Source organism: Triturus cristatus, chromosome 5_2 (genome assembly GCF_964204655.1).
Source record: "Triturus cristatus chromosome 5_2, aTriCri1.1, whole genome shotgun sequence".
NCBI lineage: Eukaryota > Metazoa > Chordata > Amphibia > Caudata > Salamandridae > Triturus > Triturus cristatus.
This window is the reverse complement of record NC_140588.1, coordinates 554,062,591-554,078,416: the sequence shown is the minus strand read 5'-3', so window position 1 is coordinate 554,078,416 and position 15,826 is coordinate 554,062,591. Positions and strand designations below refer to the sequence as shown.

At 33.6% G+C, this 15,826-nt stretch overlaps 9 non-coding genes across 9 annotated transcripts; 3 read left to right on the top strand and 6 right to left on the bottom strand.

Annotated features, from left to right (window-relative positions):
• Positions 1 to 1,255: 1,255 nt before the first annotated feature.
• On the bottom strand, positions 1,256 to 1,327 carry TRNAQ-UUG (transfer RNA glutamine (anticodon UUG)). Its single transcript has one exon. It is a non-coding gene; the product is annotated as a tRNA-Gln (tRNA).
• Positions 1,328 to 3,772: 2,445 nt separating this feature from the next.
• Positions 3,773 to 3,844, bottom strand: TRNAQ-UUG (transfer RNA glutamine (anticodon UUG)). Its single transcript has one exon. It is a non-coding gene; the product is annotated as a tRNA-Gln (tRNA).
• A 2,444-nt stretch (positions 3,845 to 6,288) lies between these two features.
• TRNAQ-UUG (transfer RNA glutamine (anticodon UUG)) lies at positions 6,289 to 6,360 on the bottom strand. The gene has a single exon. It is a non-coding gene; the product is annotated as a tRNA-Gln (tRNA).
• Positions 6,361 to 7,908: 1,548 nt separating this feature from the next.
• On the top strand, positions 7,909 to 7,980 carry TRNAQ-CUG (transfer RNA glutamine (anticodon CUG)). Its single transcript has one exon. It is a non-coding gene; the product is annotated as a tRNA-Gln (tRNA).
• Positions 7,981 to 8,805: 825 nt separating this feature from the next.
• Positions 8,806 to 8,877, bottom strand: TRNAQ-UUG (transfer RNA glutamine (anticodon UUG)). The gene has a single exon. It is a non-coding gene; the product is annotated as a tRNA-Gln (tRNA).
• A 1,548-nt stretch (positions 8,878 to 10,425) lies between these two features.
• TRNAQ-CUG (transfer RNA glutamine (anticodon CUG)) lies at positions 10,426 to 10,497 on the top strand. Its single transcript has one exon. It is a non-coding gene; the product is annotated as a tRNA-Gln (tRNA).
• Positions 10,498 to 11,322: 825 nt separating this feature from the next.
• TRNAQ-UUG (transfer RNA glutamine (anticodon UUG)) lies at positions 11,323 to 11,394 on the bottom strand. Its single transcript has one exon. It is a non-coding gene; the product is annotated as a tRNA-Gln (tRNA).
• Positions 11,395 to 12,942: 1,548 nt separating this feature from the next.
• TRNAQ-CUG (transfer RNA glutamine (anticodon CUG)) lies at positions 12,943 to 13,014 on the top strand. Its single transcript has one exon. It is a non-coding gene; the product is annotated as a tRNA-Gln (tRNA).
• An 825-nt stretch (positions 13,015 to 13,839) lies between these two features.
• Positions 13,840 to 13,911, bottom strand: TRNAQ-UUG (transfer RNA glutamine (anticodon UUG)). Its single transcript has one exon. It is a non-coding gene; the product is annotated as a tRNA-Gln (tRNA).
• Between the last annotated feature and the right edge of the window lie 1,915 nt (positions 13,912 to 15,826).

The window sequence follows — 15,826 nt, the reverse complement described above, 5'->3', positions numbered from 1 at the left end:
TAAAAAAAGTCCCTCCAAGGTTTCAAATCGGATCATTGGATGCAAAGTCCAAATTGCCAACCATTGCTCTATCGAGCCACCCATGCAGGAGACAAAGACATTGCTTCAGTAGTCTGGAAATGTAGACTGTTTTATTATGCTACAGGCAAAGATGAACATTGTGATATAACTTTTATATTCAGATAAACATTTGAATATTTAACACTTTTATAGAGAATATAGCTGAAAAGAATCAAATCACATTAAATCTCTATCCACTATGACCATTCAAATGAGATATCTTTTTATCAATATAAGAGAAGGACATCACTGATGCGCTCTCTTTTGTCTCAATGGAAAAGACACTCTTGTGTGAGAGGGTTCCATGGTGTAATGGTTAGCACTCTGGACTCTGAATCCAGCGATCCGAGTTCAAATCTCAGTGGGACCTACTACAATTATGAGATTCACTGTTTAACTCATTTTTTAGAATTTGGTCTAGAAAAAACCTAATATCAATGTTTTATACTGATGCGTATGAACGCATAAGTATGTATAGATGCATACATAGCTTTATCCATCTAGATAGCTGTTAGACAATATGAACATATCAATTATTCATAAACATAAATATTGAAGCTGAACCTAGAAACTGTTCTTTCACATCCACATTGTAAACATGAGTTTATTTTCCTTTCTCATCTATATGGCCAGTAATGAGATAGTTCATTTTTGCTGATTTCTTAGCTGACAACATGCTGGACTTACACAGTGCATTTCATTGTGAATTTCTTTGAAAGTGAATTTCAGATTCACACCTTTGACATGTCTTTCAAAAGATTCAACTTTATTGGTTGTGGATTTACTGTTGAAAATCAGTGTGTAAAATCTTTGTACGTCTGAATTTCAAGATTATTATTCAAACTGCACATCTTCGGTCCCCGTAATACAAAGTTTAACTCCTCAAGTTTTGTTTTAATGAATGCTTTGCAATTAAAAAGTTCCTTGTTCCCCTTATCAATAACAGTAAGATTTTAAAAGGTAATGTCGTGCATCAAGCCCCTGTGATGAGTTTGAGAAACCAGAGTGAGTTTGTAAAATCTCTCATTATTTTGAGCCATTTAGTTTCCAGGTATTGTAAAAATTCTATTATTTGCTCACATCTAGTAAACTTTTAGAGTATAATCAATAAATTAATTTTTCACCCTACCGGTATTAGATATGTGATATTAATGAATACACTTGAAAGAAAATGATTTGGTCAAGAGTCATAAAATGGTCCCACCGAGATTTGAACTCGGATCATTGGATTCAAAGTCCAAAGTGCTAACCATTACACCATGGAACCTCCCATGTGAAAGGAGTGCAAACTGCTGCAGCAATGTGGAAATGTCAAAGTTTTTAATATTCTACTGTCAAAGAGAAACTGAATTGGATTGCTTTCCTATTCTGGTAAACTTTTGCATATTGAACTATGTTGGGGAAGGATGTTGCCCAAAAGACTCAAATAACGTTATAACTCTGTTGAACAGTGGTTTTTATGTGAGATAATATTTTTCAATGAAAGATAAGTTGCCCCCTGAGGCAAATCTCTTCTGTCAAAATGGAAAGCTCACCCTGGTACGGGAGGGTGGATGGTGTCGTGGTTAGCACTCTGGACTCTGAAAACAGGGATCTGAGTACAAATTTCAGTGGGACTTATCTGAACATTACAATTTTCTTTTCCATTCAGTTCTTAGAAGTTTTATTTGGAACAATATCACATTTACTTATAAACATGTAAAAATCAACCTGTACATATGTATCTCTGTATATATAGCTATATGTCTCTGAATATTTATAGGAACATATAAACATATAGATTATAAAAATAAATATAATTAGTGGAGGTGAAAATCATGAACAGTTGTTGCCTCTCAGCATTTGAAACATGAGTTTCTACTTCTTTCTCTTTTATATGTCCTGAAATTGAGATAGTCACTTTTTACTCATTATTGATCCAACAATACAGTTGATGTATACAAAGCATATCATATGATTTGTGAATAAAGTTCAAAAATGAGAATTTGATCAGTACCTGTCATGCCTCCGACCAAAAGCTTATATTTTACGATTGGAGATCAACTGTTGTAAATCAGCATGAAAAACATTTTCTTTTCACGATTTCCATACTAATATAAAACAACATTTTTACTAGCTGAATGAGATCATCATTTGGGTTCCTCTATGTTTGATTGAAGAAAACTTCTCATTCAAAATGTGCTATTTTCGCCTTATCAATAGCGGGAAAGCTTAAAAAAGTGAGGTTGTGAATCACCCGTCTGAAATGCGTTTGAGAAAATCAGGATATGATTTTATAATGGCTAACTACTTTGTGAAGAAATTTGATGTCAAAGTATTGTAAAGTTTGTATTGATGTAAGTTGTTCAAGCTGATGGACATTTTGAAAGCATTCAATAATTGACTCTTTCAACCTACTGGTGTTGGATTTGAGCTATCAATGAACAAAGATGAAGAAATGGAAAAGCTCAAGAGTAATAAAAAAAGTCCCTCCAAGGTTTCAAATCGGATCATTGGATGCAAAGTCCAAATTGCCAACCATTGCTCTATCGAGCCACCCATGCAGGAGACAGAGACATTGCTTCAGTAGTCTGGAAATGTAGACTGTTTTATTATGCTACAGGCAAAGATGAACATTGTGATATAACTTTTATATTCAGATAAACATTTGAATATTTAACACTTTTATAGAGAATATAGCTGAAAAGAATCAAATCACATTAAATCTCTATCCACTATGACCATTCAAATGAGATATCTTTTTATCAATATAAGAGAAGGACATCACTGATGCGCTCTCTTTTGTCTCAATGGAAAAGACACTCTTGTGTGAGAGGGTTCCATGGTGTAATGGTTAGCACTCTGGACTCTGAATCCAGCGATCCGAGTTCAAATCTCAGTGGGACCTACTACAATTATGAGATTCACTGTTTAACTCATTTTTTAGAATTTGGTCTAGAAAAAACCTAATATCAATGTTTTATACTGATGCGTATGAACGCATAAGTATGTATAGATGCATACATAGCTTTATCCATCTAGATAGCTGTTAGACAATATGAACATATCAATTATTCATAAACATAAATATTGAAGCTGAACCTAGAAACTGTTCTTTCACATCCACATTGTAAACATGAGTTTATTTTCCTTTCTCATCTATATGGCCAGTAATGAGATAGTTCATTTTTGCTGATTTCTTAGCTGACAACATGCTGGACTTACACAGTGCATTTCATTGTGAATTTCTTTGAAAGTGAATTTCAGATTCACACCTTTGACATGTCTTTCAAAAGATTCAACTTTATTGGTTGTGGATTTACTGTTGAAAATCAGTGTGTAAAATCTTTGTACGTCTGAATTTCAAGATTATTATTCAAACTGCACATCTTCGGTCCCCGTAATACAAAGTTTAACTCCTCAAGTTTTGTTTTAATGAATGCTTTGCAATTAAAAAGTTCCTTGTTCCCCTTATCAATAACAGTAAGATTTTAAAAGGTAATGTCGTGCATCAAGCCCCTGTGATGAGTTTGAGAAACCAGAGTGAGTTTGTAAAATCTCTCATTATTTTGAGCCATTTAGTTTCCAGGTATTGTAAAAATTCTATTATTTGCTCACATCTAGTAAACTTTTAGAGTATAATCAATAAATTAATTTTTCACCCTACCGGTATTAGATATGTGATATTAATGAATACACTTGAAAGAAAATGATTTGGTCAAGAGTCATAAAATGGTCCCACCGAGATTTGAACTCGGATCATTGGATTCAAAGTCCAAAGTGCTAACCATTACACCATGGAACCTCCCATGTGAAAGGAGTGCAAACTGCTGCAGCAATGTGGAAATGTCAAAGTTTTTAATATTCTACTGTCAAAGAGAAACTGAATTGGATTGCTTTCCTATTCTGGTAAACTTTTGCATATTGAACTATGTTGGGGAAGGATGTTGCCCAAAAGACTCAAATAACGTTATAACTCTGTTGAACAGTGGTTTTTATGTGAGATAATATTTTTCAATGAAAGATAAGTTGCCCCCTGAGGCAAATCTCTTCTGTCAAAATGGAAAGCTCACCCTGGTACGGGAGGGTGGATGGTGTCGTGGTTAGCACTCTGGACTCTGAAAACAGGGATCTGAGTACAAATTTCAGTGGGACTTATCTGAACATTACAATTTTCTTTTCCATTCAGTTCTTAGAAGTTTTATTTGGAACAATATCACATTTACTTATAAACATGTAAAAATCAACCTGTACATATGTATCTCTGTATATATAGCTATATGTCTCTGAATATTTATAGGAACATATAAACATATAGATTATAAAAATAAATATAATTAGTGGAGGTGAAAATCATGAACAGTTGTTGCCTCTCAGCATTTGAAACATGAGTTTCTACTTCTTTCTCTTTTATATGTCCTGAAATTGAGATAGTCACTTTTTACTCATTATTGATCCAACAATACAGTTGATGTATACAAAGCATATCATATGATTTGTGAATAAAGTTCAAAAATGAGAATTTGATCAGTACCTGTCATGCCTCCGACCAAAAGCTTATATTTTGCGATTGGAGATCAACTGTTGTAAATCAGCATGAAAAACATTTTCTTTTCACGATTTCCATACTAATATAAAACAACATTTTTACTAGCTGAATGAGATCATCATTTGGGTTCCTCTATGTTTGATTGAAGAAAACTTCTCATTCAAAATGTGCTATTTTCGCCTTATCAATAGCGGGAAAGCTTAAAAAAGTGAGGCTGTGAATCACCCGTCTGAAATGCGTTTGAGAAAATCAGGATATGATTTTATAATGGCTAACTACTTTGTGAAGAAATTTGATGTCAAAGTATTGTAAAGTTTGTATTGATGTAAGTTGTTCAAGCTGATGGACATTTTGAAAGCATTCAATAATTGACTCTTTCAACCTACTGGTGTTGGATTTGAGCTATCAATGAACAAAGATGAAGAAATGGAAAAGCTCAAGAGTAATAAAAAAAGTCCCTCCAAGGTTTCAAATCGGATCATTGGATGCAAAGTCCAAATTGCCAACCATTGCTCTATCGAGCCACCCATGCAGGAGACAAAGACATTGCTTCAGTAGTCTGGAAATGTAGACTGTTTTATTATGCTACAGGCAAAGATGAACATTGTGATATAACTTTTATATTCAGATAACATTTGAATATTTAACACTTTTATAGAGAATATAGCTGAAAAGAATCAAATCACATTAAATCTCTATCCACTATGACCATTCAAATGAGATATCTTTTTATCAATATAAGAGAAGGACATCACTGATGCGCTCTCTTTTGTCTCAATGGAAAAGACACTCTTGTGTGAGAGGGTTCCATGGTGTAATGGTTAGCACTCTGGACTCTGAATCCAGCGATCCGAGTTCAAATCTCAGTGGGACCTACTACAATTATGAGATTCACTGTTTAACTCATTTTTTAGAATTTGGTCTAGAAAAAACCTAATATCAATGTTTTATACTGATGCGTATGAACGCATAAGTATGTATAGATGCATACATAGCTTTATCCATCTAGATAGCTGTTAGACAATATGAACATATCAATTATTCATAAACATAAATATTGAAGCTGAACCTAGAAACTGTTCTTTCACATCCACATTGTAAACATGAGTTTATTTTCCTTTCTCATCTATATGGCCAGTAATGAGATAGTTCATTTTTGCTGATTTCTTAGCTGACAACATGCTGGACTTACACAGTGCATTTCATTGTGAATTTCTTTGAAAGTGAATTTCAGATTCACACCTTTGACATGTCTTTCAAAAGATTCAACTTTATTGGTTGTGGATTTACTGTTGAAAATCAGTGTGTAAAATCTTTGTACGTCTGAATTTCAAGATTATTATTCAAACTGCACATCTTCGGTCCCCGTAATACAAAGTTTAACTCCTCAAGTTTTGTTTTAATGAATGCTTTGCAATTAAAAAGTTCCTTGTTCCCCTTATCAATAACAGTAAGATTTTAAAAGGTAATGTCGTGCATCAAGCCCCTGTGATGAGTTTGAGAAACCAGAGTGAGTTTGTAAAATCTCTCATTATTTTGAGCCATTTAGTTTCCAGGTATTGTAAAAATTCTATTATTTGCTCAAATCTAGTAAACTTTTAGAGTATAATCAATAAATTAATTTTTCACCCTACCGGTATTAGATATGTGATATTAATGAATACACTTGAAAGAAAATGATTTGGTCAAGAGTCATAAAATGGTCCCACCGAGATTTGAACTCGGATCATTGGATTCAAAGTCCAAAGTGCTAACCATTACACCATGGAACCTCCCATGTGAAAGGAGTGCAAACTGCTGCAGCAATGTGGAAATGTCAAAGTTTTTAATATTCTACTGTCAAAGAGAAACTGAATTGGATTGCTTTCCTATTCTGGTAAACTTTTGCATATTGAACTATGTTGGGGAAGGATGTTGCCCAAAAGACTCAAATAACGTTATAACTCTGTTGAACAGTGGTTTTTATGTGAGATAATATTTTTCAATGAAAGATAAGTTGCCCCCTGAGGCAAATCTCTTCTGTCAAAATGGAAAGCTCACCCTGGTACGGGAGGGTGGATGGTGTCGTGGTTAGCACTCTGGACTCTGAAAACAGGGATCTGAGTACAAATTTCAGTGGGACTTATCTGAACATTACAATTTTCTTTTCCATTCAGTTCTTAGAAGTTTTATTTGGAACAATATCACATTTACTTATAAACATGTAAAAATCAACCTGTACATATGTATCTCTGTATATATAGCTATATGTCTCTGAATATTTATAGGAACATATAAACATATAGATTATAAAAATAAATATAATTAGTGGAGGTGAAAATCATGAACAGTTGTTGCCTCTCAGCATTTGAAACATGAGTTTCTACTTCTTTCTCTTTTATATGTCCTGAAATTGAGATAGTCACTTTTTACTCATTATTGATCCAACAATACAGTTGATGTATACAAAGCATATCATATGATTTGTGAATAAAGTTCAAAAATGAGAATTTGATCAGTACCTGTCATGCCTCCGACCAAAAGCTTATATTTTACGATTGGAGATCAACTGTTGTAAATCAGCATGAAAAACATTTTCTTTTCACGATTTCCATACTAATATAAAACAACATTTTTACTAGCTGAATGAGATCATCATTTGGGTTCCTCTATGTTTGATTGAAGAAAACTTCTCATTCAAAATGTGCTATTTTCGCCTTATCAATAGCGGGAAAGCTTAAAAAAGTGAGGCTGTGAATCACCCGTCTGAAATGCGTTTGAGAAAATCAGGATATGATTTTATAATGGCTAACTACTTTGTGAAGAAATTTGATGTCAAAGTATTGTAAAGTTTGTATTGATGTAAGTTGTTCAAGCTGATGGACATTTTGAAAGCATTCAATAATTGACTCTTTCAACCTACTGGTGTTGGATTTGAGCTATCAATGAACAAAGATGAAGAAATGGAAAAGCTCAAGAGTAATAAAAAAAGTCCCTCCAAGGTTTCAAATCGGATCATTGGATGCAAAGTCCAAATTGCCAACCATTGCTCTATCGAGCCACCCATGCAGGAGACAGAGACATTGCTTCAGTAGTCTGGAAATGTAGACTGTTTTATTATGCTAGAGGCAAAGATGAACATTGTGATATAACTTTTATATTCAGATAAACATTTGAATATTTAACACTTTTATAGAGAATATAGCTGAAAAGAATCAAATCACATTAAATCTCTATCCACTATGACCATTCAAATGAGATATCTTTTTATCAATATAAGAGAAGGACATCACTGATGCGCTCTCTTTTGTCTCAATGGAAAAGACACTCTTGTGTGAGAGGGTTCCATGGTGTAATGGTTAGCACTCTGGACTCTGAATCCAGCGATCCGAGTTCAAATCTCGGTGGGACCTACTACAATTATGAGATTCACTGTTTAACTCATTTTTTAGAATTTGGTCTAGAAAAAACCTAATATCAATGTTTTATACTGATGCGTATGAACGCATAAGTATGTATAGATGCATACATAGCTTTATCCATCTAGATAGCTGTTAGACAATATGAACATATCAATTATTCATAAACATAAATATTGAAGCTGAACCTAGAAACTGTTCTTTCACATCCACATTGTAAACATGAGTTTATTTTCCTTTCTCATCTATATGGCCAGTAATGAGATAGTTCATTTTTGCTGATTTCTTAGCTGACAACATGCTGGACTTACACAGTGCATTTCATTGTGAATTTCTTTGAAAGTGAATTTCAGATTCACACCTTTGACATGTCTTTCAAAAGATTCAACTTTATTGGTTGTGGATTTACTGTTGAAAATCAGTGTGTAAAATCTTTGTACGTCTGAATTTCAAGATTATTATTCAAACTGCACATCTTCGGTCCCCGTAATACAAAATTTAACTCCTCAAGTTTTGTTTTAATGAATGCTTTGCAATTAAAAAGTTCCTTGTTCCCCTTATCAATAACAGTAAGATTTTAAAAGGTAATGTCGTGCATCAAGCCCCTGTGATGAGTTTGAGAAACCAGAGTGAGTTTGTAAAATCTCTCATTATTTTGAGCCATTTAGTTTCCAGGTATTGTAAAAATTCTATTATTTGCTCACATCTAGTAAACTTTTAGAGTATAATCAATAAATTAATTTTTCACCCTACCGGTATTAGATATGTGATATTAATGAATACACTTGAAAGAAAATGATTTGGTCAAGAGTCATAAAATGGTCCCACCGAGATTTGAACTCGGATCATTGGATTCAAAGTCCAAAGTGCTAACCATTACACCATGGAACCTCCCATGTGAAAGGAGTGCAAACTGCTGCAGCAATGTGGAAATGTCAAAGTTTTTAATATTCTACTGTCAAAGAGAAACTGAATTGGATTGCTTTCCTATTCTGGTAAACTTTTGCATATTGAACTATGTTGGGGAAGGATGTTGCCCAAAAGACTCAAATAACGTTATAACTCTGTTGAACAGTGGTTTTTATGTGAGATAATATTTTTCAATGAAAGATAAGTTGCCCCCTGAGGCAAATCTCTTCTGTCAAAATGGAAAGCTCACCCTGGTACGGGAGGGTGGATGGTGTCGTGGTTAGCACTCTGGACTCTGAAAACAGGGATCTGAGTACAAATTTCAGTGGGACTTATCTGAACATTACAATTTTCTTTTCCATTCAGTTCTTAGAAGTTTTATTTGGAACAATATCACATTTACTTATAAACATGTAAAAATCAACCTGTACATATGTATCTCTGTATATATAGCTATATGTCTCTGAATATTTATAGGAACATATAAACATATAGATTATAAAAATAAATATAATTAGTGGAGGTGAAAATCATGAACAGTTGTTGCCTCTCAGCATTTGAAACATGAGTTTCTACTTCTTTCTCTTTTATATGTCCTGAAATTGAGATAGTCACTTTTTACTCATTATTGATCCAACAATACAGTTGATGTATACAAAGCATATCATATGATTTGTGAATAAAGTTCAAAAATGAGAATTTGATCAGTACCTGTCATGCCTCCGACCAAAAGCTTATATTTTACGATTGGAGATCAACTGTTGTAAATCAGCATGAAAAACATTTTCTTTTCACGATTTCCATACTAATATAAAACAACATTTTTACTAGCTGAATGAGATCATCATTTGGGTTCCTCTATGTTTGATTGAAGAAAACTTCTCATTCAAAATGTGCTATTTTCGCCTTATCAATAGCGGGAAAGCTTAAAAAAGTGAGGCTGTGAATCACCCGTCTGAAATGCGTTTGAGAAAATCAGGATATGATTTTATAATGGCTAACTACTTTGTGAAGAAATTTGATGTCAAAGTATTGTAAAGTTTGTATTGATGTAAGTTGTTCAAGCTGATGGACATTTTGAAAGCATTCAATAATTGACTCTTTCAACCTACTGGTGTTGGATTTGAGCTATCAATGAACAAAGATGAAGAAATGGAAAAGCTCAAGAGTAATAAAAAAAGTCCCTCCAAGGTTTCAAATCGGATCATTGGATGCAAAGTCCAAATTGCCAACCATTGCTCTATCGAGCCACCCATGCAGGAGACAGAGACATTGCTTCAGTAGTCTGGAAATGTCGACTGTTTTATTATGCTACAGGCAAAGATGAACATTGTGATATAACTTTTATATTCAGATAAACATTTGAATATTTAACACTTTTATAGAGAATATAGCTGAAAAGAATCAAATCACATTAAATCTCTATCCACTATGACCATTCAAATGAGATATCTTTTTATCAATATAAGAGAAGGACATCACTGATGCGCTCTCTTTTGTCTCAATGGAAAAGACACTCTTGTGTGAGAGGGTTCCATGGTGTAATGGTTAGCACTCTGGACTCTGAATCCAGCGATCCGAGTTCAAATCTCGGTGGGACCTACTACAATTATGAGATTCACTGTTTAACTCATTTTTTAGAATTTGGTCTAGAAAAAACCTAATATCAATGTTTTATACTGATGCGTATGAACGCATAAGTATGTATAGATGCATACATAGCTTTATCCATCTAGATAGCTGTTAGACAATATGAACATATCAATTATTCATAAACATAAATATTGAAGCTGAACCTAGAAACTGTTCTTTCACATCCACATTGTAAACATGAGTTTATTTTCCTTTCTCATCTATATGGCCAGTAATGAGATAGTTCATTTTTGCTGATTTCTTAGCTGACAACATGCTGGACTTACACAGTGCATTTCATTGTGAATTTCTTTGAAAGTGAATTTCAGATTCACACCTTTGACATGTCTTTCAAAAGATTCAACTTTATTGGTTGTGGATTTACTGTTGAAAATCAGTGTGTAAAATCTTTGTACGTCTGAATTTCAAGATTATTATTCAAACTGCACATCTTCGGTCCCCGTAATACAAAATTTAACTCCTCAAGTTTTGTTTTAATGAATGCTTTGCAATTAAAAAGTTCCTTGTTCCCCTTATCAATAACAGTAAGATTTTAAAAGGTAATGTCGTGCATCAAGCCCCTGTGATGAGTTTGAGAAACCAGAGTGAGTTTGTAAAATCTCTCATTATTTTGAGCCATTTAGTTTCCAGGTATTGTAAAAATTCTATTATTTGCTCACATCTAGTAAACTTTTAGAGTATAATCAATAAATTAATTTTTCACCCTACCGGTATTAGATATGTGATATTAATGAATACACTTGAAAGAAAATGATTTGGTCAAGAGTCATAAAATGGTCCCACCGAGATTTGAACTCGGATCATTGGATTCAAAGTCCAAAGTGCTAACCATTACACCATGGAACCTCCCATGTGAAAGGAGTGCAAACTGCTGCAGCAATGTGGAAATGTCAAAGTTTTTAATATTCTACTGTCAAAGAGAAACTGAATTGGATTGCTTTCCTATTCTGGTAAACTTTTGCATATTGAACTATGTTGGGGAAGGATGTTGCCCAAAAGACTCAAATAACGTTATAACTCTGTTGAACAGTGGTTTTTATGTGAGATAATATTTTTCAATGAAAGATAAGTTGCCCCCTGAGGCAAATCTCTTCTGTCAAAATGGAAAGCTCACCCTGGTACGGGAGGGTGGATGGTGTCGTGGTTAGCACTCTGGACTCTGAAAACAGGGATCTGAGTACAAATTTCAGTGGGACTTATCTGAACATTACAATTTTCTTTTCCATTCAGTTCTTAGAAGTTTTATTTGGAACAATATCACATTTACTTATAAACATGTAAAAATCAACCTGTACATATGTATCTCTGTATATATAGCTATATGTCTCTGAATATTTATAGGAACATATAAACATATAGATTATAAAAATAAATATAATTAGTGGAGGTGAAAATCATGAACAGTTGTTGCCTCTCAGCATTTGAAACATGAGTTTCTACTTCTTTCTCTTTTATATGTCCTGAAATTGAGATAGTCACTTTTTACTCATTATTGATCCAACAATACAGTTGATGTATACAAAGCATATCATATGATTTGTGAATAAAGTTCAAAAATGAGAATTTGATCAGTACCTGTCATGCCTCCGACCAAAAGCTTATATTTTACGATTGGAGATCAACTGTTGTAAATCAGCATGAAAAACATTTTCTTTTCACGATTTCCATACTAATATAAAACAACATTTTTACTAGCTGAATGAGATCATCATTTGGGTTCCTCTATGTTTGATTGAAGAAAACTTCTCATTCAAAATGTGCTATTTTCGCCTTATCAATAGCGGGAAAGCTTAAAAAAGTGAGGCTGTGAATCACCCGTCTGAAATGCGTTTGAGAAAATCAGGACATGATTTTATAATGGCTAACTACTTTGTGAAGAAATTTGATGTCAAAGTATTGTAAAGTTTGTATTGATGTAAGTTGTTCAAGCTGATGGACATTTTGAAAGCATTCAATAATTGACTCTTTCAACCTACTGGTGTTGGATTTGAGCTATCAATGAACAAAGATGAAGAAATGGAAAAGCTCAAGAGTAATAAAAAAAGTCCCTCCAAGGTTTCAAATCGGATCATTGGATGCAAAGTCCAAATTGCCAACCATTGCTCTATCGAGCCACCCATGCAGGAGACAGAGACATTGCTTCAGTAGTCTGGAAATGTCGACTGTTTTATTATGCTACAGGCAAAGATGAACATTGTGATATAACTTTTATATTCAGATAAACATTTGAATATTTAACACTTTTATAGAGAATATAGCTGAAAAGAATCAAATCACATTAAATCTCTATCCACTATGACCATTCAAATGAGATATCTTTTTATCAATATAAGAGAAGGACATCACTGATGCGCTCTCTTTTGTCTCAATGGAAAAGACACTCTTGTGTGAGAGGGTTCCATGGTGTAATGGTTAGCACTCTGGACTCTGAATCCAGCGATCCGAGTTCAAATCTCGGTGGGACCTACTACAATTATGAGATTCACTGTTTAACTCATTTTTTAGAATTTGGTCTAGAAAAAACCTAATATCAATGTTTTATACTGATGCGTATGAACGCATAAGTATGTATAGATGCATACATAGCTTTATCCATCTAGATAGCTGTTAGACAATATGAACATATCAATTATTCATAAACATAAATATTGAAGCTGAACCTAGAAACTGTTCTTTCACATCCACATTGTAAACATGAGTTTATTTTCCTTTCTCATCTATATGGCCAGTAATGAGATAGTTCATTTTTGCTGATTTCTTAGCTGACAACATGCTGGACTTACACAGTGCATTTCATTGTGAATTTCTTTGAAAGTGAATTTCAGATTCACACCTTTGACATGTCTTTCAAAAGATTCAACTTTATTGGTTGTGGATTTACTGTTGAAAATCAGTGTGTAAAATCTTTGTACGTCTGAATTTCAAGATTATTATTCAAACTGCACATCTTCGGTCCCCGTAATACAAAATTTAACTCCTCAAGTTTTGTTTTAATGAATGCTTTGCAATTAAAAAGTTCCTTGTTCCCCTTATCAATAACAGTAAGATTTTAAAAGGTAATGTCGTGCATCAAGCCCCTGTGATGAGTTTGAGAAACCAGAGTGAGTTTGTAAAATCTCTCATTATTTTGAGCCATTTAGTTTCCAGGTATTGTAAAAATTCTATTATTTGCTCACATCTAGTAAACTTTTAGAGTATAATCAATAAATTAATTTTTCACCCTACCGGTATTAGATATGTGATATTAATGAATACACTTGAAAGAAAATGATTTGGTCAAGAGTCATAAAATGGTCCCACCGAGATTTGAACTCGGATCATTGGATTCAAAGTCCAAAGTGCTAACCATTACACCATGGAACCTCCCATGTGAAAGGAGTGCAAACTGCTGCAGCAATGTGGAAATGTCAAAGTTTTTAATATTCTACTGTCAAAGAGAAACTGAATTGGATTGCTTTCCTATTCTGGTAAACTTTTGCATATTGAACTATGTTGGGGAAGGATGTTGCCCAAAAGACTCAAATAACGTTATAACTCTGTTGAACAGTGGTTTTTATGTGAGATAATATTTTTCAATGAAAGATAAGTTGCCCCCTGAGGCAAATCTCTTCTGTCAAAATGGAAAGCTCACCCTGGTACGGGAGGGTGGATGGTGTCGTGGTTAGCACTCTGGACTCTGAAAACAGGGATCTGAGTACAAATTTCAGTGGGACTTATCTGAACATTACAATTTTCTTTTCCATTCAGTTCTTAGAAGTTTTATTTGGAACAATATCACATTTACTTATAAACATGTAAAAATCAACCTGTACATATGTATCTCTGTATATATAGCTATATGTCTCTGTATATTTATAGGAACATATAAACATATAGATTATAAAAATAAATATAATTAGTGGAGGTGAAAATCATGAACAGTTGTTGCCTCTCAGCATTTGAAACATGAGTTTCTACTTCTTTCTCTTTTATATGTCCTGAAATTGAGATAGTCACTTTTTACTCATTATTGATCCAACAATACAGTTGATGTATACAAAGCATATCATATGATTTGTGAATAAAGTTCAAAAATGAGAATTTGATCAGTACCTGTCATGCCTCCGACCAAAAGCTTATATTTTACGATTGGAGATCAACTGTTGTAAATCAGCATGAAAAACATTTTCTTTTCACGATTTCCATACTAATATAAAACAACATTTTTACTAGCTGAATGAGATCATCATTTGGGTTCCTCTATGTTTGATTGAAGAAAACTTCTCATTCAAAATGTGCTATTTTCGCCTTATCAATAGCGGGAAAGCTTAAAAAAGTGAGGCTGTGAATCACCCGTCTGAAATGCGTTTGAGAAAATCAGGACATGATTTTATAATGGCTAACTACTTTGTGAAGAAATTTGATGTCAAAGTATTGTAAAGTTTGTATTGATGTAAGTTGTTCAAGCTGATGGACATTTTGAAAGCATTCAATAATTGACTCTTTCAACCTACTGGTGTTGGATTTGAGCTATCAATGAACAAAAATGAAGAAATGGAAAAGCTCAAGAGTAATAAAAAAAGTCCCTCCAAGGTTTCAAATCGGATCATTGGATGCAAAGTCCAAATTGCCAACCATTGCTCTATCGAGCCACCCATGCAGGAGACAGAGACATTGCTTCAGTAGTCTGGAAATGTAGACTGTTTTATTATGCTACAGGCAAAGATGAACATTGTGATATAACTTTTATATTCAGATAAACATTTGAATATTTAACACTTTTATAGAGAATATAGCTGAAAAGAATCAAATCACATTAAATCTATATCCACTATGACCATTCAAATGAGATATCTTTTTATCAATATAAGAGAAGGACATCACTGATGCGCTCTCTTTTGTCTCAATGGAAAAGGCACTCTTGTGTGAGAGGGTTCCATGGTGTAATGGTTAGCACTCTGGACTCTGAATCCAGCGATCCAAGTTCAAATCTCGGTGGGACCTACTACAATTATGAGATTCACTGTTTAACTCATTTTTTAGAATTTGGTCTAGAAAAAACCTAATATCAATGTTTTATACTGATGCGTATGAACGCATAAGTATGTATAGATGCATACATAGCTTTATCCATCTAGATAGCTGTTAGACAATATGAACATATCAATTATTCATAAACATAAATATTGAAGCTGAACCTAGAAACTGTTCTTTCACATCCACATTGTAAACATGAGTTTATTTTCCTTTCTCATCTATATGGCCAGTAATGAGATAGTTCATTTTTGCTGATTTCTTA